We start from the raw sequence: 17,441 nt of genomic DNA, 5'->3' as shown, positions 1-17,441 counted from the left end.
TCGTCGATGAGGAGACCAATTCGTCGATAAAGCCTCTCGGGTCAAGGGTCTTTATAAGGATATTTTGGGATTACTTTGAGACTAAGTTTTCCCAAAAGCTCTCTCTCTCTCTCTCTCTCTCTCTCTCTCTCTCTAGAACTCTCCCTACACTCTCTCTCTCTAGTTTTCTTTGTCATTCATTGTTGGATTCGTATATCCAACGATACTGCGAGGATCAGTGAAGGATTCTATACATTTCTACTAGATTGGAATCTCATTTCGAAGGATTTCAAGTTTCAGGCCAAAATCGAGATAAGGCTCAGTTTTCATTTCTGATCCAGTATATGTATAGTAGTACGAATTGTAAGTATGTTTTGTACTGTGGTTTGTAGATTTCTAAGTCTCGGTTCATAGTTTTGAGGACCGTAGAGTTCGTAGTTGGATTTCGGGTTAAGGTAATGGTTTCTGTTTATATCAGTTCATTTTTGAAATCGGGATCGGTAAGCCTGTAGGCTACGATCGTATGTATGTTTTGACTTCTTATTTGGGAAAATCTATCAGATAAAAATACGGGATTTTTGGGTTACAGTTTTTGAGAAAATTGGGGATTTCGGGTATCATCTCTACTTTGTTTGGAAAACTATTGGTTGCATTAAAACTGTATTATTAAGGTGACCGTAATCCATATTTGCATAAACTGTATACTTGAATTTGTAAACGATATGATTTGCTGTAAACTAAATAAGTGTGGTATGTTTGTATATATGTATTTTATTCTAGATATTTGTGAAACAGCTATGTGGCGGCTAATTACTGTACGCTGAAATGTATAGGAACGTGAGTTCCAAAATGATTCCAGGAGTTTGTAAAACAGCCAGACATCGATTAACTACCGTGGGCGAGAGTGGTCGGCTCTATATCCGGGGTGTGAAATATCACCAGTATGTTTCGGTTGGTTACCGAAGGGTGTGTTCTACACCGTATGTAGCAATGGATTCACAGTGGGCCTAGGTCGTCGCAACGTAGTTTGGCACGTGGCAATGTAATCGGGGTGAGACTAGGTGACCTTGTGTAGTTGCGTATGTAGAAATGGATTCACTATTGGGTCTGAGTCATAGATCTTCATAGTTGCATGTGTAGAAATGTAATCGCTGTGAGACTAGGTGACCTTGTGTAGTTGCGTATGTAGCAATGGATTCACCATTGGGCCTTGATCGTCGTAGTGTAGTTGTGTATGTAGCAATGTAATTGCTGTGAGACGAGGTGACCTGGTTAGTTGCGAACTAGTGTGATGACACTGATCGTATGTATGTATGTATGTTAGGTATCGTATGTACTGGAATGGTTTTCTGAAAATACTAGAACTGTATGGAACTGTTTTGAAACTATACGAATTGTTTCAACTATATCGTATGCATAGTGTTATGAAGTATGTAAAATGACACTGGTATGCCACACACTGATATAAACTATTTTCTTCCTTACTGAGAGGTGTCTCACCCTGAATGTACGTACAATGTTTTTCAGGTCCTTCAAGTAGCGGTAAGTAGCATCCTAGCGTCTGGGAGTAGGGGTGTCGTAGCTACTGTTAGTACCTTTTAGGTACGAGTTTTGGTATCCAGGTTGTCAGGATAGTTTTGTAGACACCTGGGTATGTTTTGTATTGTGGGTATGTTATCCTAATTTGTATAGACTCTGGTATGATACTAGTTGTATATAAAAGACCGTATTTCGCTGCGTATTTTGATGAGTATGGACGTTTGTATGTATGTATATCAGGCATCCGTTCACCTCACAGGGTCGGACCCTTTTTGTATGTGGTATCATGTATGTTTTAAATTGATACAAAGACAAGTTAGGTTACTAAACTCACCCTTGGGTCCCACCTGCGGGTTCGGGGCGTGACAAAGGATTTTTCCCAATCTAATATTTATAAGTGAAATATTATGGGAAAAATCTTAAGCAACTCTTTAAAGATCATTACACAAGCAAATATAAATGAGAGAGAGTTTGAGCTTATATGAAGATTATGTAAAAACAATATCACTCAAAATGAATGGCTAGATGAGTATAGGAGAAGAGATTTTGGCAATGAGTATGAAAAATATGGAAGTATAAATGATTTTGGCTAAAAATATTTTCAGAGGAATTTGGCTAATCTCAAGACCCTAATTGTGCGTTAATTTTGTAAATGAGGGCCTATATATAGAATTTTGAAAAATTATAGTCATTGGGGACACGCTGGGTATTTAATAAAAAGATTAAGTAAGTTTAATTAAAATTAATCCAGTTTAAACTCGGTAAAAATTGGGCAACCAAAGAGGGTCGGTCGTCCATCATGATGGTTCGGTCAACCGTGGTGCCCAATTCGGTCGACCAGGGATAATTTGAACTACAAGTTCGGTCGACCAAACTTGAGGCGATTTCTGATCTTCGAGGTTTGGTTGAACAAAGCGTTGGGACCTCCCCCGAGGTGGTTCAGTTGACCAGAGCGTTGCAGCTCATTTCTAGTCAGTCAACCAAAGAGTCAACTTGTTGACCCTAAGGAGGTTTGGTCAACTAAGGAACTATGCGTGTTCTAGTTCGGTCGACAAAGTGGTCAACAGTCAACCCTGGTGAGGTCTGGTCAATCGAAGGTGTTCTGTATGTTTTGGTTCCATCGACCGAACATACAAAAACTGTGCATTTAAGTTCTGATTTCTATATAAAGTCACCCCCTTCTCACATAATTCTCATTTCTAAGTTATAGGGGACTTTTCATGTGATATTTTGGGGTCCTAAAGTCAATCTATGGTCTTTGAAAGATAATCCCAAAAATCTCGCGTCGGTCGACCAAACCTAAGGTCATTCAGATCCCTATGGTCATTTAAGTTTATCAACCCTATCATGCATGCAATGCATTAATTATTACAGACCATATAAGATTATATACCAAAAATGATAAGTATAAAAATATAATACAACTTGAAATATAAATCAATTTGCATGGGCGGCTCCTTTGCAATTCCATGGAATACGCTGAGATATGCTCGTTCAGGTGCTCTTACGTCTTTCACATTGCATCATCATCTGTGCTAACTAAAACATAAACCTGCTCAAATACTCTAAGCACACAAATGAGATACTATGGTTTGTCATAATCAAAATAGGGATTTGACCAAAAAGTCAACACGAGGCTTCTATGTAGGTTCTGATTCGGTCGACTAAACACAGTTAAAGTGTGCATTTAAATACTTATTTTCATTTGAAGTCATCCTGGTTCCCATAAGTGTAATTTCTAAGTTAAAAGGGACTTTTCATGTGATGTTTAGGGACCTAAAGTCAATCTATGATCATTAAGAGTTAACCCTAAAAATCCGACATCAGTTGACCGAAGGTGATCCCTAAGGTCACTCTACGGTCCTGTGACTCCCTATGGTTAATCTATGGTCCTGTCTGAGCAAATAACCATATCATGCAGATGCATACATTATTACAGACCAAATAATACAAATAAATGCAATTACAATAAGAAATAAATATCTTCTTCGTCTTTTTACTCTTCTGACTTCATGGAATGCACTTGATCGTATAGGCTTTAAGTCCTGCAAACTTCCATCCCTATTTCCTTATGTGTATGTTAAATTAATGGACCTATTCACATGGTAAATACACGCATAAGAAACATGTGCTTTGTCAGCATTAAAACAAGGATCGGATTCAAAAAGTCAACATATAGTTTAAACCACAAAAGATAGGCGGTCTAGTAGAGGATTGGCCTTCAGCAAAAGGGAATATATCTAGGAATGCCATTTAGACCTTTATGTTTCTTCTAATTAAGATTTACTATAACTAGGCTCTGATACCAATTAAGAGTCAAGGTGTAGTCCCAAGGGGGGGTGAATTGGGTTTATAAAATTCTTTTAAGTCTTTTTAACAAATTCACAATCTCTCTTTTTCACTTAGTAACCACACAAGAAAGTTTCTTATTTTAAATACTCAAACATATCAACCACAATCACAAACACAACACCAATCACAAACCAAGTAGCAACCAATCAATCAATTACAATACTTAATCAATTTATGAGAGCTGCAGCAATTCCTGTTTTTTAAGCATTTGCAAAATTTTAGTTTTTTTAGCCCAGTATGAATGATTTTTGTGCGCTTTTTTAATTAATACTTCCACAAGCGATTAATCAATGTACTCCCTTTAAGGTTTCCACAAACGATTAACCAACGTACTTTTTTAAATTAAAAGGTCTTCTCAATCTCAGTTTTTAGCAATCCTGCACTTTTGAAAACACAATTTGTATATGCTGAAATTTAAATTAAAAAAGGTAGAGAGTGAGATCGAGATTTTTTACGAGATTCGACTTATCCCCAACCTACATCCTCACCTTAGGCAAGACCACCTAAGGATTCCACTAACACGTTCCTTTGCGGTCGGAACAAACCAATTACAATCCTCCTTTAGGGTGGAGCCCCCTCTCCAAGCAATACCCCACGCTCGTTACAACAATCCAATAACCTAAACAGTCAATGAAATAAAAAACAAGAAACAATTTATTTTGTACAAAGAATGCTCTAAGATAGAGTTGGTTAGTACAATTGAAAGCACTATATACTTCAATAACAAATATCAAAAGAAATAGAATTGAAGCTCAAAAACTAATTCACTGGATTTCTCTTCTAGATAGGAATCGGCAATTCAGATGTTTAGAGCTCAGAAAAGAATGATAAGCACTTCAGAATAACTCAGCAATTCATAATTTGAAAGAGTGAGCAAGAGAGCTTTGAGAGAGCAAGAGAGCTTTTAGCTTGAGAGCAGATTTTCAATGCTTGGTGTAAGTTTGATTAGAGAAAACATGTATTTATAGGCTCAAAAAGGTTTAATTTGTGTTGCACAAGTTACTTGGAGTGTTTCTCAAGTTTTTACAAAATTTAGGGCATAGGAAACTTAAATTTGAATTTTAAAATTTTAAAAAAATATAGTCGTTAAGAGTGTTCAGGCGCCTAAGGTCTTGGGGTCAGTCACTTGAGGTTCCTTAAAATTATGAATTTTCAGTTATAAAATAGGGTCAGGCGCCTAAGGTTACCAGGGTCAGTCGACTGAGCCTACACTACCTCTTCTGAATTCTTTTGGGAAAATCTTCAGGCGCCAGAGGTAATTCTTCCGTCGCTTGAACAGACAAAAATTCGGTTTTCTATTCATTTTTCAAAAACTCTCAATCATTTTGCTTTGTCACTTTAAAAATCATTTGCCAAGGTTTTAAAATAAGGTCTCTAAGTCTATAATAACCCCTAATGAGCTTCAAAACATTTTCACATCATATTTAGCATGAAGTACTTACATAGGTAATCCTAAAGCCTTAAACACTCTAAGCTTGTAGTCTTCATATGGGTCTTTTCTTTGAGTCCTCTTAGACTTGAGCTTAAGTCAACTTTAGGCTTCCATATGTTTTGAACATTTTGATCCATTTGAGCTTTCTTTGATCACATAGGTAATGGAATATGGCTCTTGAACTTGCATTTCTTTTGTTCTTTTGAAGTTTGCCATTTAAGCATTCCTGAAATATCATCACTTAACAAAACATATTAAATCATCCTTTATTTGCTATCATCAAAACAAGATTCGAAAGCCATGTTAGGCCAACAATCTCAACTAAATCCCTTAATTGAAGAGATTAAAAATCACCTAAATATATACAGAAAAGAATATCTCTCAATTTCTAAAATTAAGCTAATGTAATCTTAACACTCCCCCTTAAGTTGGAGCATGTATATCTAGCATGTTCAACTTGATTTGTAATTCTTTGAATACATTTCCTCCAAGAGCCTTTGTAAAAATATCTGACAGCTTCAAATGAGATGGAATAAATTCGATGATGATATAACCATCTTGTATCTTTTCTCTTACAACATGACAATCAAGTTATATGTGTTTGGTGTGCTCATGATATACTAGGTTTGTTGATATGTGGAGAGCATCTTGATTATCACATAGCAACCTTGTTGGTCCTGGATACTAGAAAAACTTGCATATCATTAAGAAAAAATTTGAGCCAAGTTAGCTCATAGGTTGTCGCTGCCATGGACCTATACTCAGCTTCTAAGGATGATCTTTAAACTATTTTCTGCTTCTTTGCATTCCATGAAATCAATGAATTCCCTAAGAACACACAATAACCTATAGTTGTTCTCTTTGTCATAGGACAATTCGCCCAATTAGCATCACAATAATCCTTTAAGGTTAAGAAATTACTTAAGGAGAACAACAAACCTAAACCAGGACAGCCTTTAAAATATTTGATAATGCGAAGAGCAGAATCCCAGTCAGGCTTTCTCGGAGCGTACATAAATTGGCTTATAATGTTAACTGAATATGTGATGTCTGGTCTTGTGATTGTGAGAAGATTAGTTGTCCAACTAACCTCCTATAGCAAGTTGGATCATGCATGTAGCAGATCACCTTGATAATCTGTGAGCTTAGATTCATTTCCATGGGAAAGTTTTATGTTGAGCACTCAAGTATCCAACATCATCTATGATCTCTAAAGTATATTTTCGTTGAGAGATAACAATACTTGCTTTGGACCTTGCAACTTCCAACCCAAGAAAATACTTAAGAAGACCACGATCTTTTTAATATGAAATTTATTATGAAGAAATTGTTTGAGACTTTGTATAGCAATTACATCATTTCCAGTTATCACTATGTCATCTATATAGATAAACACCATAGTTGTAGATAAGCCATTATTTCACAAAAAAAAGAATAATCTAAATGTGAACGAACAAAGCCAGCCTTTTTTATAGCATGAGAGAAGTTTCAAACCAATTTTGAGGGGCTTGTTTAAGCCCATAAAGAGACTTATGCAATCGACATATAAGTTTCTCCACTGTCGACAAAGCTCGATGGTGGAGTCATGTACACCTCTTCCTCTGAATCACCATGGATGAAGGCTTTAGTCACATTCATTTGATACAATGCCTAATGTCTTGCAGCAGCAACAACAAGAACACATCGAGCAGTGGTTAACTTAGCAGCAAGAGCAAATGTTTCGATGTAATCCAAGCGTTCTTGTTGATAAAATCCTATAGCGACTAATTGATCTTTGTAGCATTTAATAGTTCCATTGGAATTGTATTTGATACGATAGACCCATTTGCTGCAAATGGGGCGATGACCAGCAACCAAGGGAACTAAGGACCATGTCTTTTGGGTACTAAGAGCATCAAGTTCACGTGAGCGTTGTACTAACTTGAGCATATAAGGTGGGTTATAGGACACTCGAAATGGTATTAACAAAGTGTTTATGATAAGAAGACAAAGAATAATAGGAAATATAGGTACTTAAAGGATACCGAGTACCTAACTTAGTCAAAGATGCCTGTTTTGAAGTTGCAATTGATAGCGTTGTACTAACTTGTCCACAATGAAAATATTGAAGGAGGATGTATGGCTATCTGACACGTTCACTTTTGCAAAGAGGAGGTGCAGGAAGAGATATAGAGGAAGAAGGAGAAGAAGGGGATGATGTAGGAGTGATCTTGGATGATGAAGAAATAGGAGGAGTTCCAAGTGGAGGTCAATCAGTGATATATTTAGATATCGTAGGTCGAGAAACAATGCTTTCTGGTGATTTTGCTGGAGCAATAAAAGGAAAAACTAATTCATAAAAAACGACATCACGATATGAAAAAAAATTTTGAGTGTTGAGGTCATATAAGAGAGAGGCTTTTTGGCTTACAGGATAACCGACAAAGATGCATTTTCTAGCACGTGAGTCAATTTTGTGAGATGGTTGTAGATTGGTTGCGTAACAAAGACAACCAAAAACTCACGAGGGAGAGTAAATATGTGGTTTGTTATAAAAAACTTCATATGGGGATTTATGTTGCAGGACAGCGATGGGAAGAAGATTTATAAGATAGGCAGCGATAAGTAAACTCTCCCCCCAAAAATGCAAGGGAAGATTAGCATCAATTCTTAAGGCCCTGCCAACGTTTAAAAGATGTCGATGTTTTCGTCGAACTACACCATTTTGTTGAGGTGTAGATGAGCAAAAGCTTTGAAATAAAATTCCAAGCTTAGAAAAATAAGATTTCATGGAGATGAATTCTAAGCCATTATCACTTCGAATACATTTAACTTGGCAATTAAACTAAGTGTTGACAAAAGAGACGAAGGATTTTAGTAATCCTTGTGTTTTAAATTTGAATTTCATTAAGAATATTCAAGTGAATCGAGTATAATCATCAACGATGGTAAAAAAATAATGTTTCATTGTATGAGTTGCAGTACGAAGGGGTCCCCAAATATCACAATGAATAGGATCAAATGAATGTAAACTTTGAATAGAACTTGATGAAAATGGTAACCGTGTTTGCTTAGCCAAATGGCAAGTTTCACAAGAATGTTTAGAATCAAATACAAATGAGGGAATAACATGGCTCAAAAATTGTGAAGGTGTCTTGGAGGTATGTCCTAACCACTTGTGCCATGGAAGGTTTGTAGTAGAATCAACATGATAGGTGACAGAGAAGGAAGGTGGTGTAGACTTCACTGGAGGAACAAATTAGTACAAGCCATTAATGTAGAGACCCAGAAAATAGAAATGATAAGGAAAATAAAATAAAACAAGAAAATGGTTTGGTGAGGAGAAAATCGTTGACAGTTTTCTAAAAAACTAAGAAAACCATCGACGGTTATATAGTTATCACGGCCGGCTAAAAGAGTAAACAGTGAAACCGTTAAGGTTAAAGACAAAACTAGCAACAATTTTCTAGGAGCCTAAGAAACCATCGACGGTTTTTCCCAGAGATAGAATATTATAAATGGGTTGCATGCCATTTTCTTTTAGATTTACAAAAGCTTTCTCTCTCTCCTCTAGAAGCTGCGAAAACTCTCTCTCTCTCTCTCTCTCTCCTCATTTTCTCTCTCTAAACTCACCCCATCAACAATCAGACTCCGTATTTTATCTCTCTCTCTCTCTCTCTCCTCATTTTCTCTCTCTAAACTCACCCCATCGACAATCAGACTCCGTATTTTAGGCCTAGTGGCAATCCTCGTCAATTTGACCGGAGCAAAATTAGGTTTTAAGGATCACATGCACCACTCCAAAGTTGAGGTAAGGGTGTTAAATATTGGTATTTGATTTATTAAATGAAGAATATGGGTTTAGAGATATTTAAATGATTATAATTTTGGGGTTAAAGTTGATTGAGCTGGGAAAAATGTAAAGTTCAGGGTTTTGGTGCGAACGCCGCAAGCATGGGTTTAGGGTCCCTATGGGCATTTCCTTAGGAAATGAGTTAAGATTAATAAATAGTTAATTATTTGAAGTTTCATTGATTAAATGGAGTATGTGGGTCTATAGAAAATTTGAATATAATATTGTTCTAGGATTACATAATTTCAGGGTTTTTGAGTTCTGAACGCCGCAAGCGTGATTATAGAATTTTGGCAAGCCTTTCGATAATCAGGTAAAGGGAATAAGTTAAGCCAGACAAATTCAAAAATTTTATCAATTAAAGTATGACATGTGTTTGTGGGATTTGAATTTTACATCTATTATATGCTTGTGAAAATTTAGATTTTTGGGTTACTGGAAAGTTTTACAAATGATATATATTATTTCTATATAGCTGGAAAATACAGTTTTTCCCGTATAGATTATAGTATAAGAAAATCATTTAAAATTGTGTGGCATGAGAAATATCCGTTATATGACAGAGATTTAATACAGATTTTTATACAGCTTTTACAGAACCATGATAATAAACAGTTATTACAGAATCATGATATTATACCTCTTATAGAACCATGGTTATATACAGTTATTATAGAACCATGATATATAGTTATTACATAACTATAATTTACAGCTATTATACAGAATCATGGTATTACAGTTATTATATAGAATTATGGTTATTTCAGTTTATACAGAATCATGGTAAAACAGTAATATACAGAAATAGTATTATATAGTATTAGAACCCCGATGGACCAGAGCAAATCATAGAGCACGATAACGTAGCTATACAATATAGATAGTGCAACCACACATCTCAAATAAAGTGTGGATTATTCAGTCAATTGTGCCTAGAGGAGAGAAGAAGGCTCCCTAGAAGTCAGGTCTAGGTTGAGGAGGCCAATTGTACTACAGAGGTTATAGTTTGACTTAGCCTGGTTGGCCAGCCAGAGTTAAGTCCCGCCCACGGGCTGCCCCACCCGAGCATGCGGGGTTAATTCATGCATACAGTTATCCATCTAGAGAAGCTTTCACAGTTATATAAATAAATGTATATAGTTTTACAGAGAATAGGAACTATCTACTACAATTAAAAGTATGTTCAAATAGAAAGCTTATTTTAAAAAGCATAGGTGTGAGTTATGATATGTTTTACATTGAAACGTTATCACAATTATAGTTGATTTAATAATTATGTTACTCAAGTAAAACTCATTTGCCACACACTGGTTGTAAATTATTCTGTCTTACTAAGAGGTGTCTTACCTCATAATTCTAAACATTTCAGGTGATCCAGATAGATATGCAAGGCGAGCTCCGAGATGGAGGGGACTTAGTACTACCCTAGTTACAAGGTAAGTTTTTGAGTTGGGAGTTGTATTTTTGGGTATGTCCCTAGGACATTGCGTTTCTTTTGGGAGATATATATATATTGGGAAATACTGAAACTCTAGTATTGTAAATAAGGTTAAAGTTTTTTTATGTTTTCCGCTGCATAGATGGTATGTTTTATAACAGGTATCCTCAGTACCACTTTGGGTCTGAGACGTTATAGTGAATAGTATTTATTTCAGTAATATAATTTCAAAGAACAAAAATGGTAATAATTTTGGGGTCGTTACAATTTTGATATCAAAGCCTAGGTTGCTAGGTTCTGTAGACTTTAGTACACAGCAGAAAACAATACCAGAGTATAGGAATGGATTTTGATGAGGATAGGTAGAGGATGGACTAGCATTTTGGTAAATTCAATGTGAGGGATTAATATGAGAATTTAGGGTTTTTTTCTTGCAATTTGGAGGCAAGAACTTCAGGGTGGTTTCTGTGTTTTTCCTGGGGTGACGATTTCAGGAAAGGCAAGGTAAACTATCGTCAGTTATGTTTCCGAATGGTAAGATTTAACCTTAAATTAGTGGATTGGTGGTATAAGAAGATATGTTGTGATTCTTAGTTAGGTTAATGTAAGAAATGTAGTATGAAGTTACGATTCTCATATTGTTTTTGTGTTATTACAGGATGGACCCCGAAAATAGCAATGCACATGTTGGTGGTAGTAATGATGCAGGGTGTTCCAATATGGGTGACAATAACTCTAACCAAGTGTTACGCAGTGTAGCACAACAATTTATGGTAGAAATCGCCCGGAATACTAGAGAACAGGGCTTCCCACTAGCTAATTAGAGTTGTACGATCCAACAGTTCACTGACATGAATCCTCTAGCATTCTTGGCGGGAGCCGACCCTACAGTTGCCGAAAATTGGATGCAGAAAATTGAGGAAACACTGACGGTGCTGCACTGCACTAATGATCAAAGGGTCCTCTACGCCACATATAAGTTGATGGGTGAGGCCGAGGGGTGGTGGACATCTATGAAGTTGTTAGAGGAACAGAGACCTGTACCAGTAACTATGACTTGGAGCTAGTTCAAGGAGATGTTCTTTGACCAATATTTCCCTACCAATGTTAGAGAAGCTAAGGTAGAGGAATTCATGAACTTGACGCAGGGGCATTTGATGGTACAGTAATACACAGCAAAATTTATTGAGCTGTCGCATTTTTCCCCATATATTGTCCCAAACGAGGCTAAGAAAGTGAGGAAGTTCGAGAGGGGTTTGAGGCAAGAGATCTATAAACAAGTGGCAGTTCTGAAGGAGTAGGATTTTTCAAAATTGGTCGACAGAGCCGCTACAACAAAGGCGAGTAGGCAGAGGGGTATTGGGATACTGAGCCAGAAAAAAGGCCCACGCCTCCTGGGTTTCAGGCAAGCACTAGCCGAGGCCCTTTGAGAGGAGACTGGTACGGTAGAGGTCAGAAGCAAGTGATGGGAAACCATGGAAATTAGGGCGAACAAACTTGCCCTATCAGCCCTAGATGTGGTAGGAGGCATATAGGAGAATGCCATATGGGAGAGAATATCTTCTATCGGTGTGGACGACCTGGACACATTGTGAGAAACTGCCAAGCACAACCATCTAATTTACCAGCTCCTAGACCATTCCGGGAAAATAATCAGGCACCCTAAGGAGGCCAGCAGAGGAACACAGCCCCGGCGGGGGTCTATGCGATGACACCGCAAGACGCTGAGGCTGCGGGCGATGTGGTGACATGTGTCATTAATATGCTTTCAATTAAAACTATTGTTTTATTTGACTCAGGGGTCACACATTCTTTCGTGTCTAAGGGTCGTGTCAAAATATGTGGGGTAGAAACTCAACTATTAGACACCGAGTTTTTAGTAACTACACCAACAGGATCAGTAGTGGGGTGTCGAAGGGTGCTTAGAGGCAATCCAGTTGATATTCAGGGGAAAGTATTACCAACTGATTTAGTAGTGTTAGACATGCATGGGTTTGATATGATTTTGGGAATGGATTGGTTAGCTGCTAATTACACCAATATTGATTGTCATCAAAAAGAGGTGATATTTAAGCCTCCTGGAGACCAAGAATTCATATTCGTAGGGTCTTGTGTGTGTGCCCCACCATAGTTGGTGTCAGCTATTCAAGCAATGAGACTACTCCTGTATGATTTCCAAGGGTACATAATTTGTATAAAAGAAATTCCAGAAAGAAAATTGAAACTTGCTGATATTCCAGTAGTCAGGGAATTTTCAAATGTTTTTTCCAGAGGAGTTACCTGGTTTACCACTGAATCATGAAATTGAGTTTGCTATTGATTTATTTCAGGGTCAGCACCAATTTCTAAACCACCCTACAAAATGGCTCCAGCTGAATTGAAAGAACTGAAAGACCAGTTGCAAGAATTATTAGACAAAGGGTTTATCGGGCCTAGTGTGTCGCCCTGGGGAGAGTCTGTTTTATTTGTAAAGAAGAATGAAGAGACAATGAGGACATGTATCAACTATAGAGAGATAAATAAGGTGACAATTAAGAACAAGTGTAACACCCCGGACCCGAATGATGTTACCAGAGCATAGGATGAGTTAGGAGGGGAATAGGAATGGGAAGATAGGATTGTTTATGAGTTAACTTAAGTTTGTGAGAATCACGATTGATGTCGTCCAAGGTCATAATTATCAAATTTCGAGGACGAAATTCCCATAAGGATGGGAGAATATAATGCCCTAGAAAATTAATATGCATGGAAGTGTAAAAAAAAAAATTAAATAAATAAATAAAAATAAAAATTAAATATTTAAATTATTATTAATTAAATAATATAATATATTAATATATTAATATAATATTAATATAATATAATAATATAATATGTGTGTGTGTGTGTATATATATATATATAAGTTAATAGAATCAAGATACTTCCTGATTCAACAGGAAGTATCTAGGAGGATTAAACCCTCCCCCCCCCCCATAATTTCTACTCTCTCTCTCTCTCTATACTCTTCGTCTCTCCATCTCTCTCCTCCGTCACTTCTCTCTCTCTCCTCGATTTCCTCAGCCAAACGTGCGCTGATCAAAGAACGTAAAATACTCTTAGATTTCATTCTCCATCATCAACATTTTAACCAGAGTGGACTTGTCCTTGGAGCATCATAGGCACCACTCCTAGGGTGAGGTAAGGGGAATGCATTATGTTAGTTATTTTTATAATTTAACCGATTAAATTGTAATCTGAGATTACAGGAATTATATATACGTTTTTTTGAATATTTTGGCATATGGAGATTAGATTTGGGATTATTATATTTATTATGAATTAATTAAATTGGTGTTTGTGAGTTTAGAAATTTTATAATAATTATTATTTTAAATATTAACCAATTAAATTAAAGAATATAATTATATGGATATTAGGTTGATTTAATCTGAGTATATGTTGGTTTTAAATTTGAATATATGATTATATTATAAGGTATATGATTTTTTGAGTATTATTAAAGTATGATTTTATTATTTAAATGTGTGGCATAAGATTATTTCAAGTTATTGTATAAATTAAACCTATTGTGATATTTTTGAGAGTAATGAGAAATATGTTTATGAATATGGTACCATGGTATTATGAAGTTGCATATCTGGGGTATATGTTTGGTGGTATCTAAGCAAAGAGGGATGGTGATACGTAACGCCTTAATCCTTGGAGTAGTCTGAGGGCTTGCTGAATTGGGGTAAGGAGTAGAAGGCGCCTCAATGTCAATGAGTGTCTGGATATGCACCAGATGTGGTCACCGAAGGATATAATGCTTTACATGTAAACAGGACCCAGGAAATTAAGAAGATAGTTTTAATGGTTTAATATGTAAACATAAACCACAGTATAGAAGGTTATTTATATGATACAAGTATTGTATGCTATTTATATGTGATACACAGAAACTCATTTGTCACACACTGATAATAATTTATTCCATCCTTACTAAGAGGTGTCTCACCCTATCCATATCTAACATTTTTCAGATACCATAAGGAGTATGACAGTAATCAAAGTGCACAGTGGATACGTGGGTGAGATTGAAGGTCTAGTTTAGAATTGTTAAGTATTTTATTTATGTTTTTGATGACCTCAGAATCTTATTGTTGTATTGGGATTTTTATTGTAACAAAGGTTAATTTTTAGGGCTCTGGTAATTGTTATGGTGATCCTCTGTTGTTTTATTATATGGTATCAGAGATTTATTTTAAATAACACTCCGGACCCTAGTTTCAGGTTCGGGGCAATGCAACAAGTATCCTCTTTCCTGTATTGATGACTTATTTAATCAGCTCCAGGGAACTCAGGTCTACTCTAAGATTGATCTTCGGTTAGGATACCATTAGGTAAAAATTAAAGCAGAAGATATTTCGAAGACAGTCTTCTGAACTAGGTATGGCCATTACGAGTTTTTGGTTATGCCCTTTGGATTGACCAGTGCACCGACAACGTTTATGGACCTAATGAACAGGGTATTCCACCAGTATTTGGACCAGTTTTTTGTTGTTTTCATTGATGATATTTTGATCTACTCAAATAGTTGTGAGGAGCACAAAGATCATCTGAGGATGGTGCTACAGGTGTTGAGAGAAAATAAGTTGTACACTAAGTTTAAAAAAAATGTGAATTCTAGCTGAGGGAATTTACGTTCCTTGGACATGTGATCTCCGGGGATGGTATTTCGGTAGATTCGAGCAAGATAGAAGCAGTGGTGAATTGGATGAGACTGAAGAATGTTCAGGAGATCCATAGAAGGGTTTTCCAGATTATCAGGTCCTCTAAGTCGGCTCAAAAGAAAAAGTGTGAAGTTCGAGTGGACCAACGAATGTGAGCAAAGCTTTCAGGAGTTGAAGAAGTGACTCATCACCACACTAGTTTTGACCATTCTAGCAAGAGATGGAGAGTATGTGATCTATAGTGACACGTCTCTGAGAGGACTTGGGTGTGTATTGATGTAACAAGGAAAGGTTGTGGCATACACTTCTCGACAACTCAAAGAATATGAAAATAATTACCTGACGCATGATTTGGAGTTTGCTGCAGTGGTGTATGCCTTAAAGATCTGGAGGCATTATCTGTATAGTGGGAAATGTGAGATCTTTACAGATCATAAGAGCTTAAAATATTTCTTCACACAAAAAGAGTTGAAAATGAGGCATAGGAGAAGGTTGGAGTTAATTAAAGATTACGACTGTACCATCAGTTACCACCCAAGGAAAGCAAATGTGATAGCTGATGCCTTGAGTCAGAAAGAAGGGACTGCCTCTATGTCAGCAGTGGTGATGCAGCATCAGATCAAAATGGATTTGGAAAGGCTTGGGTTAGAGCTGGTAGAGGCAGATCACCATAAATCTATTGCTAGCCTGGTACTTCAACCAACTTTGCTGGAGAAAATTAAGATTGCGCAGATGTAGGATGCAAAATTAGTGAAGATTAGAGACAAAGTATAGAGTGGCCAGGGAGTCGATTTTAATATTTTAGATGATGGTTCTCTGAGGTTTGATACCATACTGTGCGTACCTACAGATACTGAAATTAAAAGAGCCATCTTGGAGGAGGTGCATCGATCCTTGTATACAGTGCACCCAGGAATTACTAAAATGTACAGGGATCTGCGGGAATCATTTTGGTGAAGTAATACGAAGAAAGAGATAGCTGAGTATGTAGAGCAGTGTTTGATGTGTCAGTAAAGGCTGAGTACCAGAGACATCGGAATAATTACAGCCACTCTACATTCCTGAGTGGAAGTGGGAACATATTTCTATGGATTTCGTTACAAGGTTACTGTCGGTATTGCATGGTCAAGATGCTATATGGGTAGTCGTAGACCAGTTAACAAAGACTACCCATTTTCTTCCCATCAAAGTTGGCTACTCTATGAGTAGGTTGGAAGAGATATACATATACAGGAGATAGTGAGATTACATGGAGTGCCAGTGTCCATCGTCTCTGACCGAGACCCACAGTTCACATCACAATTTTGGAAAAGTTTGCAAAGAGCCATGGGTACAGAGCTGACTTTCAATACAGCCTTTCATCCTCACACCGATGGACAGATAGAGGACAATTCAAATATTCGAGGATATGTTAGGAGCCTATGTATTAGATTTTGGTGGTAGGTGGATCCAATACTTGCCACTAGTCGAATTTTCTTATAATAATAGTTACCAGGCTACCGTTGGGATGGCACCATATGAGGTGTTATATGGTAGGAGATGCCGATCCCTATTATATTGGGTTGAAACTAGTGAGAGACAGATTTTGGGGCTAGAGATGGTTCAGCAAACTTCAGAGAAAATCAAACTCATTAGAGATAGAATTTGAATAGCTTAGAGTCGGCAAAAAAGTTATGCAGATACTCACCGACAAGAGTTGGAATTTAGTGCAGAAGATCATGTATTTCTGAAAATTGCACCGATGAAAGGGGTGATGAGATTCAAGAGGAAGGGTAAGCTAAGCCCTAGGTACATTGGATCATTCGCGATACTTGGAAAAGTGAGTCTAGTTGCCTACAGGTTAGTCTTACCACCAGTCCTATCCAGAATTCATGACGGTTTCCATGTATCAATGTTGAGAAATTGGAGCTTGGAGATGCCTTGTCTTATGAAAAAGTACCTATACAAATTCTAGATCAAAAGGAACAGGAGCTACGCACAAAGAGGATTCCATTGGTAAAAGTATTATGGCGCAACCATGCAGTCAATGAGGTTTCATGGGAACTAGAGGAACAGATCTGCCAGTGATATCCACATCTATTTTAATTGAGATCAGACATGATATATTAAGAGTAAAATAACTAACAGTGTATGTATTGCTGACATGTATAGTGT

This window comes from Malania oleifera, chromosome 4, assembly GCF_029873635.1.
Source record: "Malania oleifera isolate guangnan ecotype guangnan chromosome 4, ASM2987363v1, whole genome shotgun sequence".
Lineage (NCBI taxonomy): Eukaryota > Viridiplantae > Streptophyta > Magnoliopsida > Santalales > Ximeniaceae > Malania > Malania oleifera.
This window is presented reverse-complemented; position numbering follows the sequence as displayed.